Source organism: Geospiza fortis, unplaced genomic scaffold (assembly GCF_000277835.1).
Source record: "Geospiza fortis unplaced genomic scaffold, GeoFor_1.0 scaffold763, whole genome shotgun sequence".
NCBI lineage: Eukaryota > Metazoa > Chordata > Aves > Passeriformes > Thraupidae > Geospiza > Geospiza fortis.
Genome location: NW_005054550.1, coordinates 591860 through 608171, shown reverse-complemented (window position 1 = coordinate 608171; position 16312 = coordinate 591860).

Genomic DNA, 16312 nt, shown 5'->3' with positions numbered 1-16312 from the left:
AGCTGCTCTCTCTCTCCTGGGACAGGCAGCTCCTGTGCTGTGTGTCCCCTCTCCTGCCTGTGGTACTGCTGTGGGCAAGACAGACCTTCCAGGAGAGATTTTAGCTGGGGAGGTCAGATTATGTGGCTCAGGACTTTACCTGCAAGACAGAAATTAAGCTTTCATCAAAATACTCAGCTCTTACGCCTCCTGGACTGAGAGCAGGGCTCAGCCATGCAGCCAGAGGTAACACTGTACAGACCTGTAGGAACAGTCCTGTGTTTTCTGTGTTCATTCAGCTTTCAGGGATTTAGGGAAAAATGTATGTCCTGTCATATGAAATGCAGTAACTAATAAATAATGATCTGCATTTCTGCACCATTTAGCAACTGCTCATGACTGCAGTGTTGTAACAGGTCAGTGAGCAGACAGGTGTGGCCCCCATTTCTGCCTGGGGAGATCTGGAGCACAGGACCATGGCTGAAGATCATTTACTTTTCCAGAAGGGGTGGTGCATGGCCTCCTTCCCTGTTATAGTCTCTCCATGGGCAATTCTGCTGCCAGGAAGAGCTGTAATCTCCCCTGGGTTGGGAAATGGCACAACAGGCACGTGTCCCAGTCACACTCACTGGCTCACTCATGCAGTAGGTTTATCTGTGGGTCTGGAGGAGAGCAAGGTAGCAAAGTGCCAGCCCTCTCTGCTGGAAAGTCTGTACCTGTGGCTGCCAGGAAGACTTTGGCCACGGTTACATGACATGCAGTGCTGTTTGGTCAGTCTGAAGCTGACACTCTCCTCTGCTCTGGCTCATCTGGACAGGATCCGACATTCTGGGCAAAAGCGAACGCAGTAGCTGAAGCTGGCACAGAGGGGACTGAGCCGGCTTCAGAAAAAGCATGTGGCTTTCCAAACATCTTGCAGTCCAAAGCAAAACCAGCAGTTCTGACATGCTGTGAGCAATAAACAATGAGCTTTGTCAGCATGTCTAGAGGAAATGATAATTCCCGGAGTGTGAATGATGAAATTTTAACCAAGATGGAGGCTTTGGATAGCATTGTGGTTAGGAAAGCATATGTGCATCAGTGTGGAAGAGCTGACACTAACGCAAAGAGCCCTAACTAAGACATAAAAATCTTCCAGGTCTCTCAACTTACTGCCCAGTGGTATTTTCTCCTGTTCCCTGTGCAAAGCATAAAGCAGTGCTTGTGCTTGAAAGGGAGATTTGCAGTGCTGTAACCAGCACCTGAATCTGCCCCTCAGGCTGCAGGGCCCTGGCTCTTCATCACCCAGAGCTCAGCACTGCCATCAGCCCTCTGAGGCACACAGGGCTTGGTGCAGGGTAATTTACTGTTGTACCTGCATTATGAGATTGGCTGTCCCTCTTTTCTCCTCTTTGAATTAAGAGGCAGCTCCGCTCACTCCAGTGTAATCGAAAACCTAATGAATCAGGGGGAATGTTGTTAAGGTTACAGTGACCTTGACAGAGACCTGCTAGCCCTGTGCTTAAATATTTCGCAAACATGGCCAAAAAGAGTGAAAGAGTATTTTTCCCCTTTGCTTGGAAAATGTTAAAACTGCTCTCTGCAAACCATGCGAAATGTTTCCAGTCACTCCAGCAATGAACAGCATTGACATGCATGTATTAGCAGAAAACAAGAATAACTAGAGTCAGAGAAAATGACGCAATTATTCATAGTAATAATATTAATTTCACAATGTCATCGCTTTAGGGGCCTGTTGCAATAAATAACCTTGAGAGTTATCTCAGTGTGTGTGACAGAGGATGTATATGCAGTTGAGATCAGATTGCACAATAACTTTTTCCTGATGTGCCCTATGAAACATGGAACCTTGATCTCACTCACCAGTCACCCATGCTGGGGTTGTTTTAAGAAAAATGTCATTCAGGACCATTATTCAATGCTGGAGGAAAAGAAAGAAAAAAAGAAAGACTCAGCATACTGCTATGGCTAGTGTTACCCTCAGGCATTTCTGGCATATTTCCTTTGTAAATTCATTTTACATGTGGCCAGGAAGTACAACATCTTGTTGCATCTTGAAAAAAAACTTACCATATTTCTTTCCTTTTGCTCATTTCCAATCTACAGAAGCATCTGGTGGGAGCATGTCAGAATATCTGTCACTAAATGTAAGAAGTTCAGACCCTAGTGCACTTTAATGCCTGAGTCCCGCTTAAAAGAACATGGTCAAATAATATTTTACTCCTCTACTTTTTTAATTGTGACTTTTTTTTCTTTATGCTCTCTTTTGAGTGTTTTTCTACTAAATACTGTTTTCACCACTGTCACTTCTGAGCAATTTGGTTTTGGATGGAGATAAAAATTAACACTGTTGCTTTCCAGGAAAATCCTAAAACCTTAAGTTTCCACCAAAACCTGGCCCATGTATCCAAGTTTTGAGACACCCTTAATAAAAATACTACACAGGGAAACGTGATAAAAGGCCAAACATTCCAGTTTATGTGAGTGGTACTGCAAGGCTTGAGATGATGGCTGGCCACGCTGTGGCATTTGCCAGAGGGGCACAGATTTGTTGGAGAGTATGAAGGCTCATCTTTAGTGTCATAAAAATGGCCTCTCTCCCACCTCTTGTTCCTTTTCATTTCTTCCCTCTCTAGACCAAGACAACATCAGCATCGCCATTCCCACCACTCTCACAATGGCAACCCCCAAAAAATGTCTGCTGATTGTTAGGAGGAAGGTAAAGAGCCATTTGCACAGCACAGAAATTGCTTTCATTGCTCCAAGTTCCAAGCACCATGGTCTTGTGCACTTTCTACTGGCACAGTGCCTGTCCACTCCCTGCCCAAGAGTATGGACCTGGAGCTCTGTGGTGACAGAATTGGATCATTTCTGCCATGCTCTTCTCCCATGACCTGCCTGTTTCTGTCCCCATACCTTACCTCCCATGAGGGTCACTGTCTCCTGGTTAATCTGGGGGCTGAGCTGTGAATAAAACAGATTGCATTTCCCAGTGCTCAAGCTGGTTCCCCTGTCATAAGCCTCATGCTTATAATAGAAGCAGGAAAATTTGAGAAAATGCATCTGATGTAATTAGTGTAACCTTTCTGCCAGGTGGTTAACAGCAGAGAAAAATGTTTGGATTTAATATACCCATGGCCCCTCTTGATAAAGGACTAAATTCCAATCTCCACTTAGAAACCTGAGAAAACTAAACATACCCTCCCCAGGAGCTCTTAAAGAGATGGATTTCCACCGCTCACTTGCATTCCCAGATCTTTATTAGGCAAGAGGGAGCACAGTCATAAAGCCAGGCAAAGCCAGCAGCGGCAATATATATCCAGATAATGAGCAAAAGAACCCACTTTTTCAAATCTCTTGGCAGAGGTCCACCTCCCTTCCCCCTGTCTAGTGAAAAGGTGCCCCAAAGAGAGCTCCATGGCTCCTGCACCTCAGCCAGGGTCAGGAGCAGGGAGCAGGACTACCCAAGGAGCAAAGAAGGACCCCAGCTGCTGGTGCTATGGACAGAAGATCTGTCAGGTACCTGCACAACCACCCAAGGACCTGGTGAGAGCACGCACTGACACAGCTCAGGGTCAATCAGGCCACAGAGTGGCACTGAGTTGCAAGGCCGGAGTTCAGGCAGCAGAGTGCCATCAACTCATGTCCTCCAGTTGTCAACAAACTGGTGATGGAGTGCAGTGCACCCACACTTCTACCTCCTTGTGGAGCCTACAGGCAGAGGTGGAGGAAGAAACACTATTCCAGCCCTTTTTTTGGCCTGTCATGAAAGCAATCCAGGTTAATACTTCTTAAAGTAGTCATGAAGGGATACATATTGATTCAAGGTTACTGGATCTATATTTAGGGAGTACATAAACCTGAACTATATTGATATATATAAAATTGAAGGTGTTCGTTAGAATGTAGAACCAAAGGACAGACCACTTTCCCATGCAGCTGTGATGCTGCTTCCTCCAAGGCACTATCATAAAAGTCAGGTTTTCATTTCAGCATGTCCTAAGCACAGGGGTCTTTAAGGCTTCTGGGCCTCAGACGGCTGGAAAGGAATCACTGTGGTCTCCAGAACTGTTTTATCTTCTCAGTTGTGCTTTACTGAGAGCTTGCATCATGCCAATTTGGAGGTGGGAACCTCACCTCTCCTGTTTGTTGGGTTCTGTAACCTGCTTTGCCCAGAGTTTATAATTTCAGACTGTTTGGAGGCTGCTGCTTCATGCTAACTCTGCTGTGCCCAGGGCAGTATTTACCACGAGAGGGATTTCTGCGTGGGTGCCATCATTTACGACTGCTTATGGATGATGTGAGGTTGAAGTTGTAAATGCTGATCTTCAGTCTGAAAATCCTGGAGGATTTAACGTGTTTAGTCTATGTTAGGAGACTGACAGCTTTCTAATTACAGAGTCTATTACTCTCCCCTTCCACTCTGTTTCACCGAGTCTATTTGGAGTTTACTGACATACCCATGGGCTGGCTACCAATTCAGTGAGGTCTAGGATGGATTCTTCACCATGTTTAGCTAAAGCTAAGTTCAAAGCTAAGCATTACTCTCAGAGCTGGAGCTGTGGAGTTAGAAATTATTGGGAAGGTGTATGTGGAAAGTCCTAAGTATGGGGGATTTGGACATTTTCCAGGTTTTGTATATTTCAACCTTTTGTCTGATTAATTTATACATTACATTCATTCTAAACCTAGAAACATAATCAGAAGTCCTAAAATAATCCCTCTGAGACCCTTTAAACCCACCTTTCCTGGAAGAAAAGGAAGGTGCTTTCTCCTTTCACAAAACCCCTCATTGCAAAAATACATAGCTTTTAATGCAGAGCAAGAAACAGCAGGAGACAGGAGTAAAGGAGACTCACATGGAAAAGATAGAGATAGTCCAAGCAGAAGCAAAGGGGCAACATGAATTGTCCATGGGCATTTATCCAAGAAGATTTGCTCATCTCTGCCTCCATCAAACAGGGATGGTGCCCAGGAGAAGCCGCGTTGACTGGTCAGTGTCCTAATGGAGCAGTGAAGAGCATTATTTGGTGTTTTGATAACATGCCTGTTCTCTTGGCTGGCCCAACACATTGTGTGACATGGACACAGGTAAGAGAATCTGCCTGGGCAGCTTCAGCGAGGAACAGAACTCATTTTCCCACCCATATCCATGTGTTTCATTTTAGTTCTCTTCTTTTCTCTCCTCTTTTTTCCATTCCTTTCCCTCCCCTCCCCTCCTCTTTTTTGTTCCAGAAGGCACCCATCCAAGTGGCCCCACGAGCTGCCTGTGTTGTAGAGCTGTTTTCCTGCAGAGCAGCCATCAGCTGGCAGCAGCTGGTGGGGGAGCTTGGCAGCAGGAGCTGTGGTGACCTCTCTGCTGGGGCTTACACAATGCCATGGGAACTCCTGGAACGGATGGGAATGATGTACACAAAAGATATTCCTGGGGCCATTACACAGCGCTGGAAGAGGCTGGATTGCAGCGGTCCTATTAATGTCTTTCATTCATCTCCAGTGAAGTCAACAGTTGAAAGCAATTTTAAGCACTTGGATCATACAGAATATATAAATACCTGTGTTCTGTCTAGCTGTAACAATTCAATGATAAGTATGACTCCCTGGTGAACGAACAGGATATCACAGGCTTATTTTGTCTTCCAAATGGGTCAGAGTTGAATCTTTTACTGGATTTCCACATTTATTTTCTCTTAACAGATTAGATTTTCACTTGGAGAAGGCATTGTTATAGTTCTCAGGCTCATGATCACAACAGAACACCTCCAGATCTTCTGAAGATAATTAAAACAAAATTTTTATAACCTGCAATTTGGTTCTACATTCTAAAGAACACCTTCATTTATATATACATCAATATAGTTCAGGTTTATGTACTCCCTAAATATAGATCCAGTAACCTTGAATCAATATGTATCCCTTCATGACTACTTTAAGAGGTATTAAATTCATTAACCTTAATAGGCAGTAATGACCTTTCCTGTGGTATCCTTGTTTTGCACCATTATCTGAAATAATGAAGTTACACCCATTGTTTCGGATATATGATTTTCAAAAAGACCATTGGCTTTGTTAGAAATGATAAAAAATGGTCATAATATCTTAAAAGAAGAACCATTTAGCATTTCTTTAAAATGGTGCAGTTAAAGCATTTCTAAAAATTTCAACAGCCATTTACAATTGCTGCAAATTTCACCTGACAGCTGGTTGAAAATTGTGGAAAATGCCAAAGCAAGCTCAGGAATCAGATTGTTTTGGCAAGTGTGCGTATTTCTCTAGGCTTTAAAAAATAAGGCAGTGGGACAAAACAAATTCTGATCTTAGCATTAGACTTTCAGGCAGACTGCAATAGGTGTGCTGTGCTTTCCAGTGTGTTTTGGCACATGCACTCCATGTGCAATGTGCATGTATCTATAGATACACACACACTGCCCAGTTTTCTTCACTTGCATGTTCAGCTGAGCTGTGTTTGGGCTTCAAAGGACATGCATGCAAATACACATTCATGTGCCTGCATGAGATGAATCCAGCTCTGAACATGCACATGCATTAAATGCAGAATTTGTGCTTATATCGTAGCTGCTGCCTTGTAATCCAAGATCTCAAAGTATTTGGAAGTCATTTAAATACCTTGTCCTTTCTTCACACATTTCACTCTGTTCTGTGCTTCTCTCTGTCCACACTAGATAGGGTAACAACTAAGCCTCTCATCACTATTGTAAAGTGGATATATTTATAGGTTTCCCGGTGAAGTGAGCTGATTCCCCCAGGTCCTGGAAGGTTAGCAGTGCCAGGAGCAGTGCCCACATTATCACCCTAAACCATATACTCATCATCAGGGTGGTCATCTCCAACATCTCTTTTTCGCCACACACATCTCTTTTAGATTTTCATATCCTGCTCACCATCCTGAAACAGAAGGAAAGACATCCGAAGCATCCTCAGCTCTGAAAATGTTTTTTTCAGAACCTCCCAGGATTCAGCCTGATTTTGTCAGAGGGAACACAAGCATGGTGATTGTCAGCTGTGTGAATCCCAAGGGAGGACCACAGGATTCCTGTTAGACACTCGATGAGTCAGAGACAAAGCTATCAGCATCCCAGGTCTGCTCTGAACATCACAGAAAGACTAATAAAGTTTTAAATTAAAAAAAGAAATTCTATCAAGGTTAATCTTTCAAAAGCCACAGTCCATCTGGGTGCCTTCTTCCTTGGTATTAATTATGAAGAATGTAATCCATAAACGAAAGAGAGCGAGATGTAAGCTCGCTGCCGTTGTCTTTAATATTTTGCTTGCTAACAGGGCATCTAATCCACCATGAGCAGGAATTCATCAAATCTCAGGGACTGCCTAAAGCACACAATCCCTCTAAATGAGCAGTAATCTCCTCCAAGGAATCTTCTATCTCATGAACTAATAAGTGGTGCTAAAGGCTCATTTGCTCTGGGATCTCCTGGCAGTGGAGGGGATGATACTGTACCTAGCTCCAGGCACAGCAGAGAGCAGAGCCCTGGGACAAATGTGGGCAATGAGGTAGATTCCTGGCACTTTTACCTTTGTGGTAAAGAGCAGTTCTTCCTTGGCAGACAAGTGCTCTGCCAAAATTTGTGAGCGTGGACACTGGACTGAAAAGATCCCACTAGAGGTTTCAAGCAGTGGCATCAATAATAATTTCCATACTTGGCTCTTTTATATAACGCTTCCCTCCCTGCTCCCCATGGGATAAACAGTGGGACTCAAGGCTGACATTTTGCAGATGCTGGGAGCACGGGCAGTTCTGGCAGTGGTGGCAGGAGGAGAAGGAGGCAGCAGGGGGGAGAGGCACAGGCAACTGAAATTCATTACTTGGAGAGGTCGCAAGGGTCAGTGACAGTGGCGCTGAATGGATTTTTCCAGCCGTTTTGAGATGAGATTTGCACTCTGTAATCTGAATGCTTTTATCTATTTCTGAAAATAGACAGGAATTTTTTCCACAGGCTGCTCCAATCTGGCCATGGAGATGCAGGGAAGGATTACAGGGATAAATTCAGGTTTTGTTAAGCAAGCATAGCTTTTCCAAACCAAACATAGACAGCATTCTCACAGCACAAACATGTGCACAAGAGCTCTCTTGTCGGAAGGACACGTTCCCTTGTGCAAGAGATGAAAGTGCAAGGTGCTGTGCATAGCCCTGGAGCCCTTAACTCCTGTTTTGTATTCTGGTTGCCTCTCCAAGCCAGCTGTACAAGAGCCAGTGAGGTCTCTCCAAAGCTGCAGAGAATGATCTAGATTTGTTTCCCCTTCTGAACTGACAAGTACTAGTTTACTCAGTGATTATTTTCTGTTTCACTCACATTTTGCTACAGTTGAGTTTCCTCTCTTGCTTAGTCATGTCCTCTTCTGGCAGCAGTTTCTCTGAAAAGAGAGCTGATTCTAGAAATTAGCTAGGACAGAAACTGTCAAGTGGTGTATTATAGCACTTTCAGGGATGAGGAATTGATAAGAAGCCAGCTTTATTTACTAACTTTTTCTATTCAGATTAGTAAATATGATTCTAGGGCTTGGTTTTAGTGTCACTAAAATGTTTTCATCTAGACTCTAAAGGATGCGCTTAGGTGTGGATATACTGCTGTCATGGGGCAAAATAGTATGGGATAGCAGGACCTGCAGTTGCACAGCATCCACTGTGTTCACAAGGTTTTACCACTTTCCTGGTGTCCCCTCAGTGCCACCAGCCCCATCTACAAGAAGCACACCTGCCCTGACTTGAGTCACACAGTCACCTTCCTGCCCAGCTCCTTCCAAATGCCAGTAATTTTCTCTCACCTGCACTTTAGCACCCCTACTTTAAATACAAAACAGGTGCTACAAAACACAGATGTACCATTTATGGGCGGGAAGAGCTGGGTACTGAGCTGTAACCCTGCCCTCTCAGGTTGCAGGCTGGGAACATGCCATTGACAATGGCCAAATGTTTGTGCAGTGGCAAGTGTTGGGCTAGCAGACCTGGAGCTTTCCTTACTGTCCTGCCAGGAGGTGGCTCTGCCTAGCCATGCCCAGGTGGCCCATAGAGCTGCAAAGTAAACACTCAGGAGCAATAACTCTTGGGAAAAGCGAGGGAAAGGAAAAGGCAATTCCATTAAGCACTGCAGTCATTGATGGTAGTAAAGCCTTTGAGGTGGGGGGTATGGATCTGCATGGAAAACAGTCCACATGGCCAGGGCCACAGCAGAGCAGGCAAGGGCTGGAAAACCATGCCAAGAGCTGAGCTGCTGAAGCATCTTGACAGCTCTGAAAGATGATGGTGAGTGACTGTTCCTTGGAAGCCTCCTGGAGAGCAGGGGAAAGGTCTCTTAGGAGGCAGCCAGATCCACTGAGCTTCAGCTGTTTGACAGAGGTTTAGATCAGCCCTTCTCAATGCAATGCGGCACGTCCATCAAAACAAAAAGCCAAACAAGTTAGCAAGTGCAAAAACCCATTGGCATTCACCCATGCCCTTAACATTCACCAGCAGCCTCTCACCACCCTCCTGTCTGTGCATCCTGCCATTTGCCTGAGCTCAGAGCACAGTTCTATTTCAAGCCAACAGCAAGCACTGCCTGGGGAGGCCAGACACCTTCAGATGCAGCCGTTCAGTGCCACAGAAGATGAGACACCAACCATTTCCCCTTGGCGAGCTGATACTGACAGCAAAATTAGTTGAATCCATAATTTGGAAATTGTTTCTATGATTTACCAATCCAGTCAGAGTACAGCTCTAAAAAACACCTTCTTGGACAAATGAAGATACTAAAAATATACCCTAAGGAAGTGTTCTGAGGAATTTTCCTGTGGGGCAGGATGTTTGTGCAGATGGCAACCTAATTCCAAGATTTAAGATGGTGCTTGGGCTAGCAGACTCTCCACACTTCCTCCTAATGGTCCCACCAGGTGCAATTCCCCACGTACCAGCCTTCTCACAGTGGTGCTAGATGGGCTCTGTGCTGTAAGACCTTCAGCTGGCTCTTCTGCCTCTCTCCCTGCCTCCCCCAGTAAAGAAATAATGGCAGACTCCTGTTCAGCCTTGTCTATTTTGGGATCTCTAGCAGTCCTACTGATAATCACTGTTATAAATGTTTACACTGATAGGAGACTGGCCCATATTGTACAGAGATAATAACAGTACAATTTGATATTCATGAGGTGCTGATGATCTCTAAATATAGAAACAGAGTAATTATTGCTGGCATTACGGGCTGGATTTCAAAAAGCAGATAAATGGAGAAATGGATATGCTATTTATTGCAGCTTCAACAGTAACAACAGGAAGGCTGTCTCCCTTGATTATGCAAGGGCCAGACTGCAGAAGGCAGAGCTCATGGCAGAGGGTGAACAGTTGTGATAGCTACCAATGGAAGGGAAAAAGCACAGCTATAGAAGAGAGATCTGAAATGCGCCCAAGGCCAAGCTCAAACCAATGAACATAACTATGCAAGATGGCAGTGGAAGAGGTTGGGTGTAGCAGGAAAACCCATCGTGACTGGACAAAAACATCACAGACTTTTCAACCAAAACCCCTTGAGGAAAGGCAAAGCCTTTGGCCACCCCAATCAATACCTGTCTGCAGCTGGAGCAGCCTGCCAGGGTGCAGTGAGAGCACGCTGGACCAAGATCCCAACCATTTGCATCCACAGGCAGTGAGCTCTGGCCTGTCTCTGTGGGGGCACTCAGGGCTGAGCAGGGGGAATGGCATCCCTGCATGCTGGTCCTGAAGCAAGTGCAAGCTGCTGCACCTGGCCCAGGGCTACGCCTGGTATCAATAGAGGCTGGGGGATGAAGGCATTGAAGGCACCCCCGTCAAGAAGCACTTCTTGGATGAAAAATTGGACTTCAACCAGCAATGTGCAGTCCCAGCCCTGAAAACCAACTGCATCCTGGGCTGCATCCAAAGCAGCATGGCCAGCATCTCAAGGGGGGTGATCCCATCTTCTCCACTCTGGTGAAACCCCACCTGGAGTGCTGCATCCAGCTCCTGGACCCCAACATAACAAGGACATGGACATGCTGGAATCAGTCCAGAGGAGGCCACAAAGGTGATCAGAGGGTTGGAGCACCTATCCTATGAAGACAGGCTGAGGGAGTTGGGGTTGTTCAGCCTGGAGAAGAGAATGCTCTGGGGAGACCTTCTAACAACTTCCAATACCTAGTTAGGGCTTACAAGAAAGATGGGGACAGGCTTTTTAGCAAGGCCTGTTTCAAAAGAATGCAGAGGAATGGTTTTAAACTAAAAGAGGGTCATTCAGTTTAGATATAAGGAAGAATTTTACAATGAGAGTGGTGAACCATGGTAACAGGTTGTCCAGAGGGATGGTAAGGGCCCCATCCCTGAGAACATTCAAGCACAGGTTGCATGGAGCTCTGAGAAATCTGGCCTAGTTGAAGATACTCCTGTTTATTGCAGGGGGGTTGAAGTGACCTTTAAAGATCTCTTCCAACCCCAAATCTTCTGTGAGTCTATGGATGTGTGCGTTACATCATTCCCTTTTTCTGACTTCCTTTGCGTCATTTTAGGAAAATTTAGATCTTATGAAGAGAAAATAATAGGCACTCAGTGTTTCTGATGAATAGGATGCTGGTTGGCAACAGAGTCCTTCAATACAGGTGCAGACTCTTAGCTTTGGGCATGCAACTTGGTATTGCGGAGGAAATGCCTGGCAGCATCTCTGCCCTGTCAAATGCTGTGTATCTTGGGGTATGTGTTTGGGGCCATGTCCCTCTCCCAGTCTTTAAAGAGGGTTAGGTACCTAATGGTTGGGCAGACCCCCATCTGTCTGGAAGCACGGCCTTTGCAGTTTCCACAGCAGTGGTACCCGCAGTGCTGATCACTGTGCTGGCTGAACTGGAGTATCTGACACTGTTTTGTGCAGCCCTTTCCACCCACCCCTGTGAACAACCTCACCCTTGGCTGGTGTTTCCACAATAGGCAAAGCCAGATTTGCTTCAACTTTGCCCTTTACCATCACAGTGCTGAACAAAGTGCTCACCAGTTTCTGTTGCTGTAGAGAAAAACACATGGACTGTAGCCAGCCTGCTTCCCCAGAGAGATCAAAAGAAGTGAAACCTCCAAACAGAACAGGGCAGGAGCTGTAGGTTCACCTGGGGTTTGGTTGTTGGTAATGACTCTTGACAACAATTTACTGAAGTGAGATGAGGAAGGGATAAAAGTTACCCACCAGTAGCAGACTTTGGTCTGAAAGTTAATTGCAAAGAGGATGTTTCTAAGACCAGCAATTCCTGAACCAGTCTCCTTATTAGGTGATTCTGCACTCTCAATTTCTCCAAGGTTTAAGGAACTCATGCTTGCATGCGAATTTCACATAGATCACCCCAGTAGATGAAGAGCTAAAATTATTCACAGGCTCTGCTGCAACTCTTCTGCCCTTCCTATATCTTCTCTGTGCTTACTATACAACAAAAGGGGAGAGGAGAAAAGAAAAGAGAGAAGAAGGAGGAAAAAAAATCTAAATAATCATGAGTAAAAAAAAAAATGCTGGTAAAACTTCATAGCCTGCACACCGTGTTTAATATGTTCCTGTAGGTATACAAATATTGACTAAACCTTAAAATGTAGTATAATTAACTGAAGTGGGTTATTCTGTGTTGGAGCAGAGGGAGTCAAAGTTCCCTCAACTTTTACAGCTCTTTGTCAGACAACACCTCAAAGTTTTTATTTAAGTTTTACAGTTGAGGAAACCAAATTGCTGAGAAGTTACATCATGCAGCCAAGAACTGCAGCAGATCACTGGCTTTATTTCCATGGGAGCTCAGCTGAATTCTCAATCACCAGCACTCCCAGACAAGAAGGGTCCTGGTTAAACTGGGCATGTGTGGGGTTTCAAACTAGTTGCTCCCAGTTGCAGGAGCTACCTGGCTTTGGGAAAACTCTCCTGTGCTGTGCTTGACTCTATGTTAGGATAGTGCAGAGAAATGAGTGGCTGTGTCCAAGGCAGTGTCACAGTGACTCCACAAATGGACCCTGAGCTCTCAGACAAGCTCCAGGCTTCTCTGCACCAAATGAGCTCCCACACAGACAGAGTCACAAGGCATTTTGCTTAAATAACTGGCAGGGGATGTTCTTGTTGTTGAACATGTGTTTCAGTTGGAGAGAATCTGCTCAGCCTGTAGGGAATCTGTGCTGTGGCAAAGGCAGATCAGAACAGCAATTTTTAATTAATAATAATAATAATAATAAAGATATTTCAAGCCTAGTTTTTACTCTGCTTGGGGAGGAGCTCTCTGCCCCTGGGGAGTTTTCAGGATGCTGAGCCATGACAGCAGTTGCTGCTTCCCTACTTGCTGCTCTTAAGCAATATATTGCTCTCCTAGGCAGGTGATGATGGAGGCAGAGCACCATCTTCTCTAACATAATCCAAAGTTCCATTCAGTCAGTGCAGGTTACAAAAGAACCCTCAAACTGGGATGCTGCTTCAGAGCTGGAGGACAGAGCCATTCATCCTGTCACTTGTAGATCCCCAAGGGTCTTGGAGGAGCTCCAGGGGTCCAGCACAAGGCACAGAAAACTGGGTGTGCTGGCAGGAGGATTGGATTAACTATGAAAGCAGTGCTGCTTGGAAATCTGTAGGCCCCACAAATCAAAATTCCCAAGAATGCAGCGCTGAGGTCTGCTGCTGTAAGCTTTGTGAAGTAAAGACAAATCACTGGTCTCTAGGGACAGCACTAAATTTTGTATAAGGAAAAAATGTGACATTCATTTGTAACTTCCAGGTTTTTCCAATTCCCATTTGGTCACATTTCAAGGTTGTGCTTTCCAGTTGCAGCTCTTTACTGTTGAGCTTTTCCCCCCCCACAAAATACGAATTTTGTACTGATGAGGTCAACGATTGGAATCTTCTATTCAAGAAGATTTTCTTCTCAGTCTCAGATGGCCACAGGCTGAGCCGCTACGCAAGTCTGAAGGTCACCAGCATCCTGTGGCAACAGTCAGTGTTTCTTACCAAAATCATTTCTCTGTGCCTGAGACCTTGTCCACCCCTGAATTAATCTGGTTGTGTGAAACCAAGGGGTAAAATGGAAATGGAATAGGAATGACAGGTCCTCAGAGCTGCTCTGACAGCACTTTATTTGGTGCCATAGTTGGTCTTGCTTTTATAGTTGTGGCTAAAAGGTGGTGCCTTCTGGGGTTGGAATAACTCACTATTTTGTAAACAGCTCCTTTGAAGCACAGAGCAGAGGAGAAGAGAGCCCAGAGAAGAGGGTTAGAGTGGAGAAAAAGTGGGAATCCCAAATCTTCCCTTCTCACATGACTTGTCTTACCCAGATTACAGAGAAGTATGTCAAAAGCACATCGTCACAGGCAGCCACAGGTCAGTCTGCTGAGGATGGGAACAATGAGAGTGGGACAGGGAGGGTGGGAAGTGGAAATAATCATTGTTTTTAGCTCACATCAACATGTCCAAATCAAACCTTCACAGCTATCTTTCCTCATAACTTTTTCCACTTCCACTACCTGCAACTCTTCCTCTGGAATGAGTGGTGGAAACAGTCCTTGTGGGTCGTGAGAAAGGATCAGACCTCTAAACATGTTGTTATTCCTGTTTTCCAGCTCTTGGCACTCACAAAAACAGACTATTAAATAGAGCAGGTAACAGTCAACTGATCCAGCTGTCCCAGCAGGTACAGGGAGTTCTTTGTGAGGAACAAAACTGCTGGAGTAGACATTTTCCCTATTGCATAGTCACTTGTTATGCTTTACAACCAAAGCAATGCAGATGCTGCAAAGAGACATCACCTTACCAGAACACCCTTTCCTGCACCTTCAGAGTTATTGCTGGATACCTTGTCTGCATTGCCCTCTAACAAACAAACTGAGGAGCAAATCAGCATCTCTCATACTTTTAAAAGACAGTCTGGGGTTTGTTTTACCCATGTAATTATACAGGAGATAAGAGAATGGGCTTTGACTTTGATCCAGGTTGCTTGTCGTGAATAACAAAAAATAAACATCAATAACCACGTAACACACATACACCCCTTATCTAGTATGGACAATTCTGTATTTATGATAGCCTTATACCTTAAAAGATAAAAAAAGGTTTCTGCCTTCCTGAAGCCCTCAGAGCTATGGGGTGTGTTAGACACAGACACCAAAGTTCATTTGCTGCTTGTGCACCACCACTTCTCTCAGTGAACTGTCTGGAATTCTCCTCAAGCATTTAGAGCCATCATGGCAGAATTCGTTTCAAAGCACAAAGAGTAAAAACATATGGAACAGCCACACTCACAGGAAGCTATGGGAATAACTTGCTGTGACCTTGCCATTCCCTGTGTGTGCTCCAGAAGGGCTCTGTTCACACGCCTGGTCAAAACAGGGGAACAGGAGAAGGTGAATGGCAGAAAGGAGCCCACATGGTCTGCCCTGGGGGTCTCTCAGGTGGTTCCAGGAGCCAGGACACGGGAGGAAAGTGAGAAGGGAAAATACAGCAGGGAATTATTATAGAAGGGGCTTTTTGCTGTCCCTGAATGAGCAGGGCTTTTGGCTTGTGGGAGGAATTGGGCCCCTTTGTTAGCTTTCTCCACTGCTCCTCATGATTTCATCAGTTGAGCAAGCTCCTTGGTTTCTGCTGGGAGAAGAGCTGCAGGAACTTATGAGGCCAGGCTGGGGAAAGGACTTACGGGTGTCTCTTGGAGTAACATTCCATGGAGGAGTCTTTCAGACATAGAGATGAGAAAGTTTCAAAGCAAATCGATATGCAACATACGAAGTACAGAAGACGTCCAGAAGTTACACTCCATGACAGCCTTGGTCAGTGAGTCTGGAGCAGGATGAGGGCCAGCAGAGGCTACACTGCTGCCAAACACAGCAGCAGAAGTCCAGGACAAGTACATAGAACATCAATCTCACACTCTGGCAACAGCCCCAATCTGACAACGACACAGGGAACAAGTTATACCAGCCTCCAAGAGACAGAACCTGCAGGAAGGATTATAGGCTTCCAAGGAGAAGTGGTACAGTTCATCATGTCTTCAATCCCACATCACTGTGGGGACACTCTGTGCCCCAACTCTGCTACCCACTGAGACACAAAACACCTCCTGGCCTGGTAGCTTTGGCTGTTGTCCAGCAGGGCTAGTGGTGAAAATCAGCCTCTAGGAAATGCATGGCCATCCCACTAGGTTTTGCTACTGAATGCTACCAGTATTCTCAGAGAAGCCAAAGCCATCACAATCTTTGCTGTGTGCATGGGGTCACTGGTTTGCAGTGGTCCCTACTGCAGCAGCATCGGGGCTCCTGGGCCAGCTGGTCCAGGTGAGGTGACCCTGCTCAGACCCCTACGTACAGGTGCTCTAATGCAGTCAT